The sequence below is a fragment of the Lasioglossum baleicum genome, chromosome 6 (assembly GCF_051020765.1).
Source record: "Lasioglossum baleicum chromosome 6, iyLasBale1, whole genome shotgun sequence".
NCBI classification, from domain to species: Eukaryota; Metazoa; Arthropoda; class Insecta; order Hymenoptera; family Halictidae; genus Lasioglossum; species Lasioglossum baleicum.
In genome coordinates this window covers 397,174-416,625 of record NC_134934.1, presented here as the reverse complement: position 1 = coordinate 416,625, position 19,452 = coordinate 397,174, and the positions used below count along the sequence as shown (strand labels likewise).

The 19,452-nt window shown below is 36.6% G+C and overlaps 2 long non-coding RNA genes across 2 annotated transcripts in view; both read left to right on the top strand.

Annotated features, from left to right (window-relative positions):
- The first annotated feature begins 6,076 nt into the window (after positions 1 to 6,076).
- Positions 6,077 to 19,452, top strand: part of LOC143209707 (uncharacterized) — a 73,804-nt gene continuing 60,428 nt past the window's right edge. Inside the window, exon 1 of the long non-coding RNA XR_013009136.1 lies at positions 6,077 to 6,402. This is a non-coding gene — a long non-coding RNA (uncharacterized LOC143209707). The remainder of the gene's footprint in view (positions 6,403 to 19,452) is intronic.
- On the top strand, positions 15,399 to 16,378 carry LOC143209503 (uncharacterized). Its single transcript, XR_013009098.1, has 2 exons — positions 15,399 to 16,017; positions 16,092 to 16,378. It is a non-coding gene; the product is annotated as an uncharacterized LOC143209503 (long non-coding RNA).

The window sequence follows — 19,452 nt, the reverse complement described above, 5'->3', positions numbered from 1 at the left end:
GTAGAGCGATGAAATTTTTTAAAAATTAAAGCTGAAACATTACAGAATATGGGAAAAATAGGGAGATTATGGTAAGAACGTTTTTTAACTTTGAGAAAATTCGTTAAACTTGCACAATTTCGAGAAAATTGTGGTTTTTCCAATACCACGCGCGGAAAATTTTTTTAAAATTTTTGCTATATATCATTTCCCGTAGATTTTTTCACGCCGATTTCAAATCTGGTCTCAAAATTTGTCTACGACCTCAGGATATTGCAAAATCGATTTCTTTAAATTCTACATGTTTAACGAATTTTCTCGGTTAAAAAACGTTCGTACCATAACTTCCCTATTTTTCCCATATTCTGCAAAGTTTCAGCTTTCATTAAAAAAAAATTTCATCGCTCTACCTCATTTCTATCGAAAGTTCTTTGATTTTGAATCGAGTCTGGTCTAAATTTTCCACTGTGCGCCGACGCGACGAAATCTCTCCGTATTTAATCATTGTTTAAACATGTTTAATCAATCATAATGTATTAATATTGGATATCACTGTATTCGGGAATGTCTACAGAATCTTTTGCCAGAAAGAACAATTCAATATCTTTTATAATAACATCACAATATTTGTTTGAAGTTGAAAAATATGTTTTTTTTCAAAGCCTTGTTCCTGAAAAAGTGTGCGTATAGGAAAATAGATTCGGAATCAGCGCGAAAAACTCTATAAGAAGGACCTTGGACTTCTATAAGAAGTAATTGGGGAACATAAAAAGAGTTGAAATTTGTTGGACAGTGTAATTCTACTCCATTCAATAAAAATAGATCAGTTAATGAAGCCTCGTTTCATTTAATTCATACATGTTAAGAAAGACACGCTAAAAATATGTGTATAAAGAAATGGAATTTCTAATGTTTCATAAACAGAAATTTTGTACGCAGTTCGCACGGTCTGGGATAGATACGGGCCTGAGCTGCCTCGAGGATAAAGGCCGTTACGGAGAACGAGACGTGCGGCCGGTGAAAGGAGGCGGCCTGAAAAGTCTCATCCGTGCCGACCACTGAGTTGACAATTTCAGAATTTCCAAGAACAGCAAGAAAAGAAATTCGTACCGTTTCACGATATCTAAATTGCTTTCGCTGCTTTATACCAGGGTACGCGACGAAGTAATAAAACGTCGATAAAACTGGGCAATTACTTTGACCGTCGCGAGGGCCTGGGTAGTTACCAAAACAACTCTGGATTTTCTGCACGAAATTACCTGAACCTTTTCCCAGAATGTTCATTTGACAAGCAAATTTTCACATAATCATCCATTTCATTTCCAAAGTACAGTACCAGGACCTCGACGAACCGGCTTGATCGAGAGACAAACAGCCCGGACAAATTAAGGCCCGATGGATAATTGAGACCCGAGGGAAACCACGTCTTACCCTGCCATAGTCCGGCCACTCTAAGCGACCGTGATTATCCTTACGGGCACCGTCGCGTCGGTTCTTCCACGCCATAATTAATCCTCCGGCAACCCTCCCTCTCTTCCCAGTTTTCCCCGAAATTCTATACTCTATACAATTGTACTTGCAGCTTGCAGCTATTCCTTCTGACGCGATAACGGTAACGTTAGCGTATCTGCTTTATAATATTTGTCATTGTTGTAATATCCTGCAATTTCTACCATCTTTAACCCTTAGCACTCCAGTGGTGACTCGAAATCACCACTAAAAATTGCTGTCCCATTATGCAAAATATTGTTTACATTGTTAAACATGTTGGTAGCTAATCAATTACTAAACCTTTAATTATTGTATGAGGTATTACAATCAATTTCATATCCATCAAATGAAAAGAATCGTATAGAACGAAATTATTCTACCTAGAACGAGATGTTTCATTTTCGAGTTAAAACAGCTCCGAAATTAAAACAGCTGCAAATGGTTAATTATTATAACTATCTTTTAAATTTTCAATATAGGCCCCACATAAAAAAGTTGTGAAATGCAACATTTAGTACCTATTTTCTCTAGAATTCCGGCCAACTGCAATTTCTGGAAAAATATCTTTAGGGTGACGGGTAATTCAGTGTCTATGATGTTTCGCGTGGTTAACAGACAACGATATAGATATTTATTAAAACAATAACACGTAACAATAACAAAACAAAACAAGATGTAATAATAATAACAATAACGAGAAAACTAGATTATAAACGTTAATGACTATCGAGTACTAACAAAGTACAGAGATATAAATTAACGTAGCGCGGGCAACTCTAGAGCGATGCGTTCTCAATGAGTGCCACAAGCTTTTTTCCACTGGTAAAAATCCTTTTTGGTGGGAGGATTAGCAACGTGAGAAAGACCGTTAAAATAAGGGGAGGAATTCTCCGTTACTCAAGAGTAAGGAGAAAGTTTCCTTCCCCAAAACAATTCAAAGTCGTCGGTGCCAAGGACATTGCAACGGTTGAGTCAGGGTTCTGGTAATCGTCACTTTTACGACCGAACCCTCAACGCAACCGTCCACAGCGCGCACTTGAGAAGGATGAAATTTCCGCGTCCGGAAAGTCCCTCTTTCCAACGCGCCATGTCCACTACATATCTTTTCACATCGGGCAGTAAACTAATTTCTCCAACTTCTCACGAAAAGTCCAAATCCATATAGTCCAACATTAAAAAAGTTACAGTTACTCGAATTAATACAACCCCTGGCAGAAAGTTTCCGATCCGATTTTACAGAAAACTATTACTTTATGGAGTTGAAACTGATGGGAAATTAAAAGGCGCTTATTAAAGAATGAAGAACAACAAATCAACATAAGCTTCCATTTATTATAACAAAGAAACGAGAAAATAAACAAAATGTTACACGGAAAAAAGTTAATAGACCCATTAATAGATCTGCTGGAAGAAAGTTTCCCATTTGATTTACAGTCTCCGCAACACCAAATTTCTTCAACAATTACTGTTGGATGATTCTTATAGAGTTTTTTGCGCTGATTCCGAATCTGCCCTTAATTTTTCTCCTAGATACAAATTTCGGATCACGAATAATAGATACAAAATTTGTAATTAGTTACTCGAAGATATAGATACACAGGGGACCACCTGTAGCGGTATTTTCGAATACCTCGAAACCATTCTGCACTTCGCAATCATAACTTAAACTGTGTTTCTTTTTTTTCAATTACAGAAAGTGGACAGCGAAAGTCGACAGCGCGAACTGCATCAATTCTTTAAGTTGAAAATAAATGTAGACAATTAAAAAATGTTTTTGGTTAAACTTTTCATTAAAACTCGAAGCAATAAGTATTTACCGAACAAAATGATTATAGATGCGGGATTCGATTCGGGGCCAGAAGATTCCCAGCCGTATATATGTACTTGTTTTGTTAACGACTACCCAACCTCTAAAAAATTATAAAAAAATTAAGAACGGTTGCTTCAATAATATCCAAGTACTGAATTCTTATAAAACTGGAGTCTCTAACACTTCAATACAAAACATGCATTTTCTTGGAATTTTTGGAGGTTTTCAATTTTTTAAAACATGTTTCCGTAATCCGAAAAATCTGAAAAAATACACATTAATAATCAGGATGAGACACAACTAACGTAATAATATAAATGTGGTCAACTGAAGACTTTGATGTATGTATATACATAAAATCGGCAATTTTATGTTTTCCGATTTGTTTAAAAATCGATTTTGCAACCAAAAATTTTGAAAAAAATCTCAGTAGTGTATGCTATTCGGTAGAATATTCATGAATTTTTTCATAATTTTCTGTTGAACATGACGTGACTAAAAACAAATTTGGTTGGATACTTCTGACCATCTTTTCCGGCTATACCTTAAGAACACTGTCCAACAAATTTCAACTTTTTTTGTGATTTCAATATACTGTTGGGTCCTTCTTATAGAGTTTTTTGCGCTGATTCCGAATCTGGTTTTAATTTTTTTCCTATACGTCCAGTTTTTGAAAATCATGGCTTTGAAAAAAAAACATATTTTTCAACTTTAAACAAATATTGTGATGTTATTATAAAAGATATTGAATTGTTGTTTACAGCAAACGATTCTGTAGACTTTCCTGAATACAGTGATATCCAATATTAATACATTATGATTGTTTAAACATGTCTAAACAATGATTAAAGACGGAGATGCACCACTTTTGCACCAATCTTTGCGGATATTTTCGAATTTATCTCAAAAAATAAGGGTCCAGCGAAAAATTGAACTATACCACGCGAAAGAGCAGACTTTTATCTTGAGAAACCCCCCTGTGAAGTTTGCATGGTCGACGTTTTTACCGAACCAGAAAGCAAAATATCTTCGCCCGACATGCGTTGACGCCAGTGGTGCTCTTCCACTAGCGCGGTCGTTCGTCGGGATACGGCGTGGCGCGCTGCGGTGAAACGGCGCGTGGCTATAAGCGCGCAATTATGTCAGCTTACTTAAATGTAATACTTTATTAAATGTTATATTATTGTTATTTATTATTTATTAGTATATTTATTCTGTATAAATTATTTTATGTATTTTTTAATGTTAGTCTCTCGTTTATAGTATATTTAATACAAAAAATACCTTTTGTAACAAAAAAATAATTTATTCACACACTACACTATTACACTATTTACAATGCTAATATATATGTGTACACTATTCAGATATAATACACTATATCGATTTAATATGGAGCAAACTATTTTAATTATGTATTTTAGTCAATAAAAATAGTCCCGTTTATATTGTGTTTGGACTTATTTTACTCGGAAGAATCTCGAGTGTTCATTGGCACTATAATTACAATACATAGATAAGACGACAATTACTGAAAATAGAATTTTTCAGTCACCGCATTGCAGACTTACATTGTATGTATTCCGTTGTCCGTAGACCGTCATTTATTTCAAAATATGTATCGTGTTGGTTCTTAAGAAAACTGATGCCAGAGTTCAGTTTCGGCTTTGTGTTTGTTGAAATCAGTCGTGTCAAGCATTTCAAATCTGCATTGCTACGTATAAAATTTCATAAAAAACATTTATAGTTATTTATAGTATTTTAGTTGTTGTGTATATAATATATGTATTTTAGTAGTGTATTATATCTGAATAGTGTACACATATATATTAGCATTGTAAATAGTGTAATAGTGTAGTGTGTGAATAAATTATTTTTTTGTTACAAAAGGTATTTTTTGTATTAAATATACTATAAACGAGAGACTAACATTAAAAATACATAAAATAATTTATACAGAATAAATATACTAATAAATAATAAATAACAATAATATAACATTTAATAAAATATTACATTTAAGTAAGCTGACATAATTGCGCGCTTATAGCCACGCGCCGTTTCACCGCAGCGCGCCGCGCCGTATCCCGACGAACGACTGCGCTAGTGGAAGAGCACCACTGGCGTCAACGCATGTCGGGCGAAGATATTTTGCTTTCTGGTTCGGTAAAAACGTCGACCATGCAAACTTCACAGGGGGGTTTCTCAAGATAAAAGTCTGCTCTTTCGCGTGGTATAGTTCAATTTTTCGCTGGACCCTTATTTTTTGAGATAAATTCGAAAATATCCGCAAAAATTGGTGCAAAAGTGGTGCATCTCCGTCTTTAATCATTGTTTAAACATGTTTAAACAATCATAATGTATTAATATTGGATATCACTGTATTCAGGAAAGTCTACAGAATCGTTTGCTGTAAACAACAATTCAATATCTTTTATTATAACATCACAATATTTGTTTAAAGTTGAAAAATATGTCTTTTTTTAAAACTCCATTTTCTCAAAAACTGGACGTATAGGAAAAAAATTAAAACCAGATTCGGAATCAGCGCAAAAAACTCTATAAGAAGGACCCAACAGTATATTGAAATCAAATTTGGTGTTGGACAGTGGAATCAACGAAAACATTATTTAAAAAATACAAAATATATTTCTTTTTACATCGTTAAAACCGATTTTTCAAAAAAAATTAGGCCTAATTTCTCTTCGATATCTCTTTTAGATCAAAAGTTATAGCAAAATGTGCGTCGCGCCGTGTGCTGTGCCCGAGATTCAAATGCGCGCCGTCTCCAGATTCCGACTTTTCGCCTCATGCTTCCGAAACTTCGGCAACGTGAAAATCGAAGGAACGCGTCGGCGTCGATCAGTCGAGCAGGTAGTCACACGGACATGGTAGAGGTACGTTTGTGTGTAGCGCGCGTGCAATCGAACATGCACTAACACGGGCAAGCGCGGTCGACACCGCTCACGGATACGACGATACGTCAGGGAAGGGGAAACTGCCGTTCAGTTTTCAGCAGTTTTCAGTTATTCTCTCAACTCTCAACAGTTCGCAAGTTCTCGTTCGCTTAGCTCGGTCGTAATATCTGTGGTTGTCAGGAGGACGCCGCCGCATGTCACATTGTACTTTCACATTCGAGATATTGTCGTTTAAAGTTTTGATCACTAATGCTTTGACAAGGACATTGGTTAAATTGTATTATTTTTTCGAGCCTTTTGAATTGATTTTCGTGACGTTTTTTCTGGTAAATACCTAATCCTACACTATAAAGTTCAATAAATGCATAAACTGAAATTTTTTGAAATTGTGACATGCAGCGTTTTTCTTGACACAATCACAGATATATTTACATAGCTTCGCTCTGTGGTTACACGTTACACTCGCGAGTGCGGTCTGCGTTGCGGCATTTGACTATTTGACTATTTATTAGATTGACTTGCTTGGATTATGTGATTACGTGGATTACTTGGATTACGTGCATTACGTGGAAGGAAGGAAGAACGGAAGGTATTTGTACATATTTATATTGGTTGATCGGTTTCATTTTGCTCAAATGTCTCCCCGAATCTTCGCGTGAAAAAGCGTGAGAACGCTTGTCGGCACACCACGCGACAGTGCCATTTGCCATCACGTATGAGGTGCTACGGGGCGAGTATGTTCACTTCAATGTAGAGTCCAAAATAGTAAATTGTTTGTTTCTTTATCACTTTATCACTCTCTTTTCATTATCATTATTATCATTTATCACTTTAAACAAATCCAACACAATTCAGCTTTGGCCCATTCAGATTAGAATTAGCTTAGCAATATTCTAAATCGGCAAAATGATGGCTTAAACCAATTCAGTAAGGCAAGTATTAGGTTGTCCCAAAAGTTTCTTCCGCATTGTGTTCCTTTAATGTAGCTAAATAAATACAAACAATACGATAATCTTTATGTTAATATTTTAGTACTTCTTAATATGAATTTGCATTATGTGCATGCATCGAAAAACAACTTTTGGGACAACCTAATATTTATTTAGCAATATTAAAGAAAGGCATTGCGGAAGGAACTTTTGGGACAACCCAGGACAACCTAATATCAGAGAGTATATGAGAGTGCTCACGCCCGGGTTTTGGCCGTGCCGCTTTTGTCTCCACATCATGTTTAGCCTGGAACAGCTCCTACATCATCTTTAGCATGGAACAGAACCTACATCATCTTTAGCAAGAAACAGAACCCACTTTACTGTTAGCACATCTGACGACATCTGTGTCGCTCGAATATTTCTCTTACGCCCTCTAGGATATATTCTGACTGGAGTGAGAAACAGGAGGCCACCAGAGGCCACCACAGAAGACACTGTATCGTGTTAGCAACGCGCCCGCGCGCTACACTCGCCAACGTACCTTTACTATATCCGTGTGCGCTGCTTGTGCGCTTATGCCAGCCACAATCTATTTTTAGCACTTGCCATGTTGCCATGTTGTATTGCTTTACGGCGGAAGCGAAACTGAAATTCGGCTGTCGAGCCGTCGAGCCGTCGAGCGTATGAATCGCAATCTGGAGGTAGCATTCGAGTCCCCGTGCAGCGGGGATTTTTTTTTAATTTTTATTTTTCATTACTTTTTTAATTACATTTTTTAACCTTCCAAAAAATTAAAAATGTAAAAACTATGTTCAAAATATGTATTCATTTTAAATAGAAACGTTTTGTTACTGTCATAATTGCATTAATAAAAATTGGTATATGATCGAGAACAGGTTGATGGTATTTATTTGGACTGATTGGAGAATACGAAAATGCAGGAAGTATTTTTTAGTTTATGAATCAATTTGTAGATTTATTAGTTGTCAAACAAATAATAAAATAAATTGTATAATATATATAAATTGATTTTATACTAGCATACACAAGTTTATTTATTAAAAAATACAGTCATGACTATAATTATAATAGAATTTCATAAAATGTATATTGAGGTTATTGCAAACTCATCTTTTTTCGCAATGATGCTCTAATTTCATTGCTTCTCTCGAATGTCCATTTCCTTCCGAGACAGTGGCGTTTTTAGGTGTAAATAAAAAATGTTGATATAATTATATCAATTTTAAAATATATCATAATTAAACTACAATTATTCTAATAACGTGGAATGTAGTACATATTAAGTTTTAGTTACCCGGATTTTCTTCTTCGACGTTAAGCACTCTTTACTGCTTCTCGTAATTTACGTATATGCAACATTAGGGTGGACCTTATTTTTCGACCATGAAATTTTTTTGGTCCCGTAAACCAGAATTGTGACAAATGTTGAGAAAATGGTCTGGAAAAATTTTGGGGCCGTTTGGATCATGGGAAAATGAGTTTTTAATGGAAAATGAGAATTTTTTAAATCATGACATAAATAGACGTTATGATATATCGTTGAATTTGTCTTTTTTCTCTTTAAGAATCCATATATAGCATAAACAGTTGTTGATAGAAAAAACATCCGTGACCTTGAAAACTTTAAATAATGACTTTGAAAAATTTTTTTTTCTTTGATACTATATATCCACCTCCTTATATATATACTAAAAATTTTGTTTGAAGAGTTTTTTCATATATGTATACATAACTGACAGAGATATTATATATAAATAAATTCATTAATACGCATTAATAAAAACGTGGTAAAAATAGTTCTAATATCGGAAAAAGAAGTTATTATGAATAATAAGTAGTCTGGCTGAAACATGGACTGAAGGTGGTCAATGATACCGCTGAACGGGGCGTTAAACTAATGGAGGATCATAATAAAATTTTATCTAGAAACAAAGAGGAGAAATAATATATGTATACTATACCAGGGGTCGGCAAGCTTTTGAGTCGGAAGAGTCAAAAATTACAATTTACGAAATTTCAAAGTTTTTAAAGAGCCACAAAATTTTTTCTTGCCAACAATAAATAGTACTCGCATAAATAAAGTTTTTTGATAAAAAAAAACTAATCTATTTATTCATAAGAAAAAATATCTATTTATTCATATATAAGTAGTGTTTTTCACAACAAATTAGATAATATATATGTATATTGTATATATGTATGATACATACATAACTTTGAGAAGATAATTCGCTTGTAACTCTTTTACTTGAAACAACAAACTGTACGTCACAGCCAAAGCACTGGTGAAGACGCCAAATTGTCTTGCGTCGAAAGCGAATTAAAACCTACATAGAAACATCCGACGACGGCGTCATTCGAGAGCTTCCGACGGACTGACGACAGTGACGACGCGTGTCACGGGGGAGGGGTGCGGTGAAAAGCGAGTACAAGTGGCTGAGAGATAGAATCGGTGCCTAATCCTCGTTAATCGATTCAGAACAATTTTTAAATGTTTTTTTTATAAAATAATTCATTCCAAATTGTAATATTCCAATATTTCAGTATCATTTTTAATATTGTTCAAGTACTATTTAAAACTATTAATAAGTTTTAACAACAAAATATTTTAAATGGAAAACTAAATTTTGACAAATAAGATACGATTATAGCAAGCTTGCTATAAATGTCGAAAACTCGAGTCTGGCCAGAGACATTCAATTTTCAGGAAACACTATTCTATGATGACGAACGGAGAAAAGGTAAGTGAAGCTCGAGGGTTTCGGTCGCCGTGGAGTGGAGAGAAACTTTGTAACATGATACGGGTCGGGTCGGGTATATCGGTGTAAAATAACAGAATATTTTTTAAGAATTATTATTTTATATTAAAACGTTTGTAGCTCATTGCAACGTCGACCGATTTTGACGAAATTTTCAGAATATGTTTAATTGACACAGATTTACAAAACGTATTTTTTAAATTTTCAATGTCGGCCCATATAAAGATGTTGTAAAATGCAATTTTTAGTAAGTAAGTAAATACGTATTTATTTATTTATTTCAGCCTCGTGGCCCAGAAATTGGACTTGGATTATAATTCTTTCCTTTTTTTCTCTATACTCCTAACCCATTCTACAATTTCTCCCACTCTTTTCTCCTGTACTATCTTTTCTATACCTATGTTAATTCTTTCTACCCCTTCACAGTCTTCTGCCAGGTGTTTTAGTTTCCCCAAGTGTCTCTCATTTTTTCTACAATTCCGATCAGTTGCTATTTTTGAAAAAATTATTTTCACATCCTGTACTAAACTAATTGTTCTAGCTTCCCAAAAAGTTCAAATCGTATAGTACAATATTAAAAAAGTTATCATTTTTAGAGCGTCCGAAAATTTTTGCGAGTCACAGTATGTACATATATCGCGCACAGAACACAATTCTTCTTTCTATTAAATCGCATTTCTTAGGTCAAACAATTGCGTTTTGTAATGTATAATAACATGTAATAATAAAGTAAAATGTAATAACGTTAAAAATTACTTAATATACACCCGCGGTAAAATCAATAAGTATAACTTTCCTCCTCACAGCAGAAACGTCGAGAAAAGTTTGACAATGATGTCCCACAATAAAAAAATCTGAAAAAAATTGACGACACTGCCTGCTGTAGTACTTTTATCAAGGAACCAAACAGTAAAAAGCATGTTTTCATATTTTCTAGAAATCTGCATTTTTCCGATTTTTGGGGGGTTTTTCATTGTTTACGACCACAGTTTGCAACCAAAAAATCTGAAAAAATTCTATAAAATGCGTCTTAGGATCCAAAATATGTAACATTTTTTTTAGAATTTTAGAACGTATTTGAGACCGGAAAATTGCGCTCGACTGTGCAACAGGCCTAACGGTTCTGGAGAACCGATTACACTGTCCAACACCAAATTTGTTTTCAATATACTGTTGGGTCCTTGTTATAGAGTTTTTTGCGCTGATTCCGAATCTGTCCTTAATTTTTCTCCTATACGCACAGTTTTTGAAAAACATGGCTTTTAAAAAAAAACATATTTTTCAACTTTAAACAAATATTGTGGTTATTATAAAAGATATTGAATTGTTCTTTACAGCAAAAGATTCTGTAGACTTTCCCGAATACAGTGATATCCAATATTAATACATTATGATTGTTTAAACATGTTTAAACAATGATTAAAGACGAAGAGACACTACTTTTGCACCAATTTTTGAGGATATTTTTCAATTTATCTCAAAAAATTAGGGTCCAGCGGAAAATCGAACTATACCACGCGATAGAGCAGACTTTTATCTTGAGAAACCACCCTTTCAAGTTTGTAACGTCGACGTTTTTTTCGAACCACAAAACAAAATAACTTCGCCCGACATGAGCCACCAGTGGCGCGGCGAGGCGGCCTTCGTCGCCGATTTTCAATTGTTACTTCCAACAATTGCGTCCGTTGCCGGTTGCGACCCGCGCGTATTCTTATGTTTTCACTTTTGGCCCACTGCAGTCCGCGGGGGTGCTCATCTCACTGGTTTAAATAAATAAATTTATATATTTTTCTATTTGTGAATTATATTATTCTAATAATTTATTGTGAAAATAATTATTTAAATAAATAAAAACAAATAACAAATTTGTATAGATGATAAAAATCTATTTATTTTAACAATAAATTATTGAAATAACAATTCAAATAATGAATATGGAAACAAATTATAAAAATTTATTTATTTAAACAATTATTTTAACAATAAATTATTATTGAGAAATAACAATTCAAATAATTAATATAGAAACAAATTATAAAAATTTATTTATTTATAAATTGTTTAAATAATAAATATTAGGTCGAACACAATATAGAATACAGAATGACAGAGAACCGAAATCCGGAACCGAAATCCTGAACCGAAATACATAATATCGGTTCTCCAAAATCGTAACCGTAACCGATATAAGCCAGAACTGCCAGCCAGTACCGATATTCTCGTAACAGTCATAAGTGTTATAACATAACATCATTTCGGTTCTTAATAACTATTTCAATCAGAACCGAAAAATAACAGTTTAAACAGTTATTTTCATAACCGTTCCAATCCCTGTCTGTAGCGTAGATTTACCACTATTTTAATATACTATACGATTTGAACTTTTTTTGGAAACTAGAGCAATTAGTTTACTGCAGGATGTGAAAAGAAGTTTATTAAAAAATTGCAATTGATCAGAATTATAGAAAAAATACTAAAAGTTGCGTTTTACAACTTTTTAATGTGGGTCTATCTATACTTAAAATTTAAAAAATACGTTTTATAGATTTGTGTCAATTAAAACATATTCTGAAAATTTCAGGGTAACCCTAAAGTTATTCTTCTAAATTTTCGTAGAAAAAATTGGTTTTCACTTTGGTTTAATTAATAATAACTGTGCCTAAAAATATGAAAAAATTGGAGACAGTATTGATGACAGTAAGTACTTCATCACATTAAATTAATTTCCAAGATGGTCGCTTTTAAGCTTCGATATAAAATCTGTGTTTCTTCGAAATCTTCCGGCTTTTTTATTTTTTACAACTAGAGTTTGCAACAAAAGCTCGGGAAAAATTAAAATACTTCTATGAATATAATTTATATTATTAGAGATTTATATATTAGTTACATATTTTATATAAAACAATATGAATTGTATGTCATAATCCTGGCCAATGATGATGTAGGATCTGATCCAGTCTAAAGATGATGTAGGATCTGATCTAGGCTAAAGATGATGTAGGATCTGATCTAGGCTAAAGATGATGTAGGATCTGATCCAGGCTAAAGATGATGTAGGATCTGATCCAGGCTAAAGATGATGTAGGATCTGATCCAAGCTAAAGATGATGTAGGATCTTGTCCATGTAGAGCTGTTCGAGTACTCGCAAAATGCGAGCCGAGCTAAGCTCGACTCGATTGGTCGAGTCGAGTCGAGTACTCGCACGAAGCGAGCGGCTCGCACGATGCGAGTAGCTCGCATCGGTGCAAGCTACCCGCATCGAAGCGAGCTACTCGCGCCGACGTCATCGGCTCGCATCGGTGCGAGTTACTTGCATCGATGCGAGTACTCGACCGGCTCGATCAATCCAGTCGAGCTTAGCTCAGCTCGCACCGATCCACAGTGCGCCGGAATGCCTGTTTCTTGGACAAAATTCAATAACTTTTGTTCTGTTTATGATAGAGACATGAAACAAAGTGGTTTTTTATTTATATTGAGAGCAATCACAATATGATATTATAAATATAGTATTTATTTAAACATTAAAAAACGATATTTATAAACAACATTTTGTTTTATTGGTGGTTTTCAGTAGATATATGAATTCGCAGTTCAGTTCTTCCGAAACTGAAACTTCGTTTTAAATTAAATTTTTTTCATAAATAGCAACTGATCGGAATTGTGGAAGAAATACTAAAAGTTGCATTATACAACTTCTTCATGTGGACCTATATTGAAAATTTAACAAATACGCTTTGTAGATCTGTGTTAATTGAACAACAAACGTCTACTATTTGATCTTCCTAAAATTCGCGTACAGATTCGCTTGTAACTAATTTCCTACTGAATTTTTTAAATCTTTTTCTCAAAAACTGATTTATTTTGACATAGTATGAACATTGTTTTAAATCGATATGAAGCAGTGACTTTTTCGATTTTTGTCAATGGTTCAGCGCACTGTGGCGAGCGTGCGATTCGTACGAAACGAACGGCATGCATGAAGGAATTGATTCCAAATAAATTCAAGCGTAATACGACATTGAAGTTCTCGCCGTGCCACGTTTAAATTATTATATTGTACAAACTTTAAAAAACGCAATAGTCTTAAAAAAATAATTTTTAAAATATTTTATTTGTCTATATTTCAATATATGAACAATACTTCCAGCAGATACGATTAGAATCCCACACCGAATGATTTTCTTTTTCGTTAAACACTTTTTTTTCTTCTTTCTTAACCATATAATTGTTGTAGTGATATTTCTCAAATATATTGTCAAAGCAATATTTATATTGCATTTTCACGTTTGTTAAAATTGTTCAAAATTACATAATACACATACAAAAGGTAAAGAAATATCGAAAAAGTTGATTTTTATTTTTTTTAAGTACATTGCACTATATATATATATATGGTATATATAAAATTCTGAAAAACATTAAGAAAAATGATTTCGACAATATCCCATTACTGAATTTTTATAAAACTGTTATCTCCCATACTTCAATAGGAAATATGCATTTTTTTCGAATGTTTTAAAATATGCAATTTTTTAAAGACGTTCGCATAATTCGAAAATCTGAAAAGCATATGCATTAATAATCACGATGGGACACAACTAACATATTAATATAAATAAACGAGTTATGTACTCTGGAAACTTTAAAATAAAACTCATTTCACGGCTACACATCAGATACATTGTATACATTGTTCGTTTCGTGTAAGCCGTTCGCTTCGGTGCGAGTAAGCTATCTTCTCGCATCGGTGAGGTCGGTGCTTTGAAAAATATATTTAATATATCTCTACAACAATTATATGGTTAACAAAAAAGAAAAAAAGCGGGATTCGATTCGCAGCGGGAGACCTTGCCGTCTGCACTAATTGTATCTGCTGGAAGTATTGTTCATATTAATTGAAATATAGGCAAATAAAATATTTTTAAAATTATTTTTTTAAGAGCATTGCATTTTTTAAAATTTGTACTTTATTTTTCTGAATACAAGAATGTTCACTATTACATAATACACCTACAAAAGGTAAAGAAATATCGGAAAAGATTATTTTTATTTTTTTTAAGTACGATGCACTACATAAAAAATTCTGGAAAAAATTAAAAACGGTTGTTTTAACAATATCTCATTATTGAATTTTTATATACCTGATATTTCCCAAACTTTAATAGGAAATATGCATTTTTCCGAATTTTTGGTAATTTCCAATTTTTTAAAACCTGTTCGCAAAGTCTGTAAAATCTGAAAAAATATACATTAATAATCATGATAAGACACATCCAACATAATAATTTAAACGTGGCACTGCGAGAACTTCAATGTCGTATTACGTTTGAATTTATTTCGAGTCGATTCCTTCATGCAAGCCGTTCATTTCGTACGAATCACACGCTCGCTACGAGCCGCGGTAAGCTCGACTGGACTCGCATCGATGCAAGTAACTCGCACCGATGCGAGCCGATGACGTCGACGCGAGTAGCTCGCTTCGATGCGGGTAGCTTGCATCGATGCGAGCTACTCGCATCGTGCGAGCCGCCCGCTTCGTGCGAGTACTCGACTCGGCTCGACCAATCGAGTCTCGACTCGACTCGACCAGTCGAGCTCGAGCTTAGCTCGGCTCGCCTGCAGCCCTATGTCCATGCTAAAGATGATGTAGGAGCTGATCCAGGCTAACAATAAGTACTAGACTAGGGGGCAGCACTATATGGGCACGGCCAAAACCCGGGCGTGAGCACTCTCATATACTCTCTGCTAATATTTAATCTTCTTCACTTGCTTCTCATCATCGAATTTTTTTATTTCTGGTAGTACATTCTTTTGTTTGTAGTTCAACTTTAATCGATTTTTTATAAATATCATTGCAATGTTTGAATCAGTTAGGTATATTAGTTGATGAAAAACGTCAGAAGACCTTTTGTAATTGTAGCACCAGAAATTAGAAAATTCGTTGAGATGAGCAATAAGCGAAGAAGATTAAATACTCACCTTTACTCACTGTGTAATTGAAAATCTAATTTACAGAACGGAGGATAAATATAATGTGCTATCCAGGGAAGGAGGAGAAGGAAGCTGCGGCAACCGGGGAAGAGGAAGACCTCTAATTTTTCACGTGGTACGTATATCTAATTATGCCATTCAACACACATGCATATATTGTACATTACTGATTTTCTTTGTATTTTTTAGGTATCCCACCTATGCCAGAACGTGCTACGGGCCACAAGTTTTGGGAAGCAGAGGCAACAACGTGTAATAATCACAATATACAGGGTGTTCCGTTTAAATACGAACACCTAAATATCTCTTCAGGTTATTGTGATGCAAAAAATATTTGTTACGTAATGTGCATGGTGTCAATGGACCAAATATCTGGCACACCGTGCACATTACGTAACAAATATTTTTTGCATCACAATAACCTGAAGAGATATTTAGGTGTTCGTCCAATAATAAAGCATAGTAATAATAAAAAATTATAATATTTATTATATATATATATATATTCCTTGTGTCATTGTCCATGTGTCTTTACCAACTCCCTGCGGTGTATTAAAAAATAAGAAAAAGTAAATTTTCTTTTCCCTTATACGACACTTTGTCTTTTTTTGCATGGTGACATTTTAATCTTAGCTTCCATCTCTTGCAATCGATGCAGAGAATTTTTATTTTGCACAGATTTTTTTTTCGTTTTCTCTCCTTGCATGTGACTGAATATTCATTCAAAAATCAGTATTGTCGGTAAAAAGGGAAACTGCTACATATTTGTACAATAGAAATCTACTTTATCGACATCTGCCACATTAGTGCGATCTGCCCTTACCGACGGCGCTGCCCTGTATAACGGCATTCGCCGCATCACCGACGAGATACTATTAAAGACTGCCAGCACCGACGAGATACTATTAAGGGGGCCGTCTCCTAGCAGATGACGGTCGCGCGTGAACACTCACACACCGCTAGAGTACACTCACACACCGCTAGACCACGTATACGTACGCGAGAATTGCTAGGATCACGGAAATGCGTTCTGATTTCTCGATAATGCAAAGACGGGGGTTTTTATTAGTCAAAATCGCTAGATAAAAGATCAATCTAGCGCGCTGTTTGCTTCAAAAGTCGTTCTTTTACGTTTCCGAGCAATGATTTTGCAATATTCGGCTGCATGTTGCCCGTCGCATGTTGCCCGTCAGATGGCGTTGCAGTCACGCCGGCGTACTAGCCTCTCCGACGGGCAACATGCAGCCAAATATTGCAAAATCATTGCTCGGAAACGTAAAAGAACGACTTTTGAAGCAAACAGCGCTCTAGATTGATCTTTTATCTAGCGATTTTGACTAATAAAAACCCCCGTCTTTGCATTATCGAGAAATCAGAACGCATTTCCCTGATCCTAGCAATTCTCGCGTACGTATACGTGGTCTAGCGGTGTGTGAGTGTTCACGCGCGACCGTCATCTGCTAGGAGACGGCCCCCTTAAAGACTGCCAGCCTTATGGGAGTTGGCGAGTCCGAATTTTTCGGTGTTTCTTACGCCCTCTAGGATATATTCTGGCTCCATCCAGAGAAACAGAAGGCCAACGACGGCATTTTGTCGGTGAAGAAGACCACTGAGGAGATTCTCGTCGCGATGCATCGGCGAGAATGCGAATTATCACGAAACTATATCGATTACTATTAAATGTTACTGTAACAGGTGTGTTTCGTCGTCGTTCGGCTTCCTTTGGTGTTGAACAGCTCGCCGACCCAGGGTTCTAAACGACAAGTGGAGTGTCGACGCGAGGAACGGAGTCGATGCGGGTGAAATAACTGAGACGATTCGGTTGCGGTTAAACAAATTATACTCGCTGCCTTTCGGTCGCGTATGTTACGGTGCCTCAGGATACAGTGCGCGGTGGAAATACTACGGTGCCCGTGACTTTAGAATGTGTGACCGTGCGAGAGCTACCTGAACCTGTATGTGGCGTAGGACGCGGGCAGGATGGACAGGAGTAGAGTTAGATCACGACTGTCGTCGTGATCTCCCTACCTAGGCCGGGTTGTCGTGGTCCTTCGATGGCCGTGACGCACGGGTCATCGAAGTCCCTCCGGACAGTCGTTCAGGGAGTTCGATCAAGGTGACGCACCTTGTCTGGCTCGACTGGCCTCGTGGGCGACTCGCCTCACGAGGGTGACTTTCTAGGCGGTTCTTAGGCGACGTCGAAGGGTGACGCACCGCTTCTAGTTCGGCCGATTTCGTGGACGACGCGTATCACGAAATCTACCGGTGACGCACCGGGTATGTTCGAGGTGGAGTACAACTCGCACCAGCGGGGCGACGGGATAACTGGACAGGAGGTTCTCCGACGAAGTCAAAGGGTGACGCACCGCTTCTTGTTCGTCGGCTCTCGGAGGCGACGCGCCTAGCGAAAGTGACCGGTGACGCACCGGGTGTTCGAGGTGGAGCACGGCTCGCACCAGCGGACTGGCAGGACGACAGGGTTTCGACGAGGTCGAAGGGTGACACACCGCTTCTTAATCGTCGACTCTCGGGGGCGACGCGCCTAGCGAAAGAGACCGGTGACACACCGAGTGTTCGAGGTAGAGCACGGCTCGTACCAGCGGAACCAGGATGCCGATAACGGCGGAGACGTGGACAACGGTTACAGGTAGGATACTCACAGCACTGGAATATCGCACGTGGTTGTTCCTGGATAACTGCTGGCAGACTCAGGTGATTCTAGTCTGTTCGTGCCGGCTTTTATAGGGATGGTTTGGAGGTAAGGGATGGTGGTGCGGTGCGGTATTTTGCTGGTGACGTATACCGTCTTTCGAACAGTATTTTGGAAATTTGATTTGGATTCCCGTTGGAATACGGGCCTGGGTGCGGGGTACGTGCGGTACAGGCGGTGTTGTTGTTGTGACAGGAGGCCGGTGGTACGTTACTAGATCGCGTCGTCGTGTCTAACCGGTGGAGGTTTGCTAGGGGTTTGTTCGTAACAGGCCTACCTTCTGTAGGTCTGTTACATTACATTCTCCGCCATATTTCAGACGATGTTTTGGCATTATTGTGGCACTATTTCGAATTTTTAGCGACGTGGTATATCAGATCACTGTAACTTTCGCGTTATCCCCGCGCCCGTTGCGCCCGGTTACCGGGCCACCGACGAGATACTATTAAAGACTGCCAGCCTTACGGGAGTTGGCGAGCCTAAAATTTTTCGGTGTTCTCTTACGCCCTCTAGGATATATTCTGACTGGAGTGAGAAACAGGAGGACGCCGACGGCATTTCGTCGGTGCAGAAGACACTGTATTTATCGTGTTAGCAACGCGCCCGCGCGCTACACTCACCAGCGTACCTTTACTATATCCGTGTGCGCTGCTTGTGCGCTTATGCCAGCCACAATCTATTTTTAGCACTTGCCATGTTGCCATGTTGCATTGCTTTACGGCGGAAACGAAACTGAAATTCGGCTGTCGAGCCGTCGAGCGTATGAATGGCAATCTGGAGCTAGCATTCGAGTCCCCGTGCAGCGGGGATTTTTTTTTATTTTTAATTTTCATTACTTTT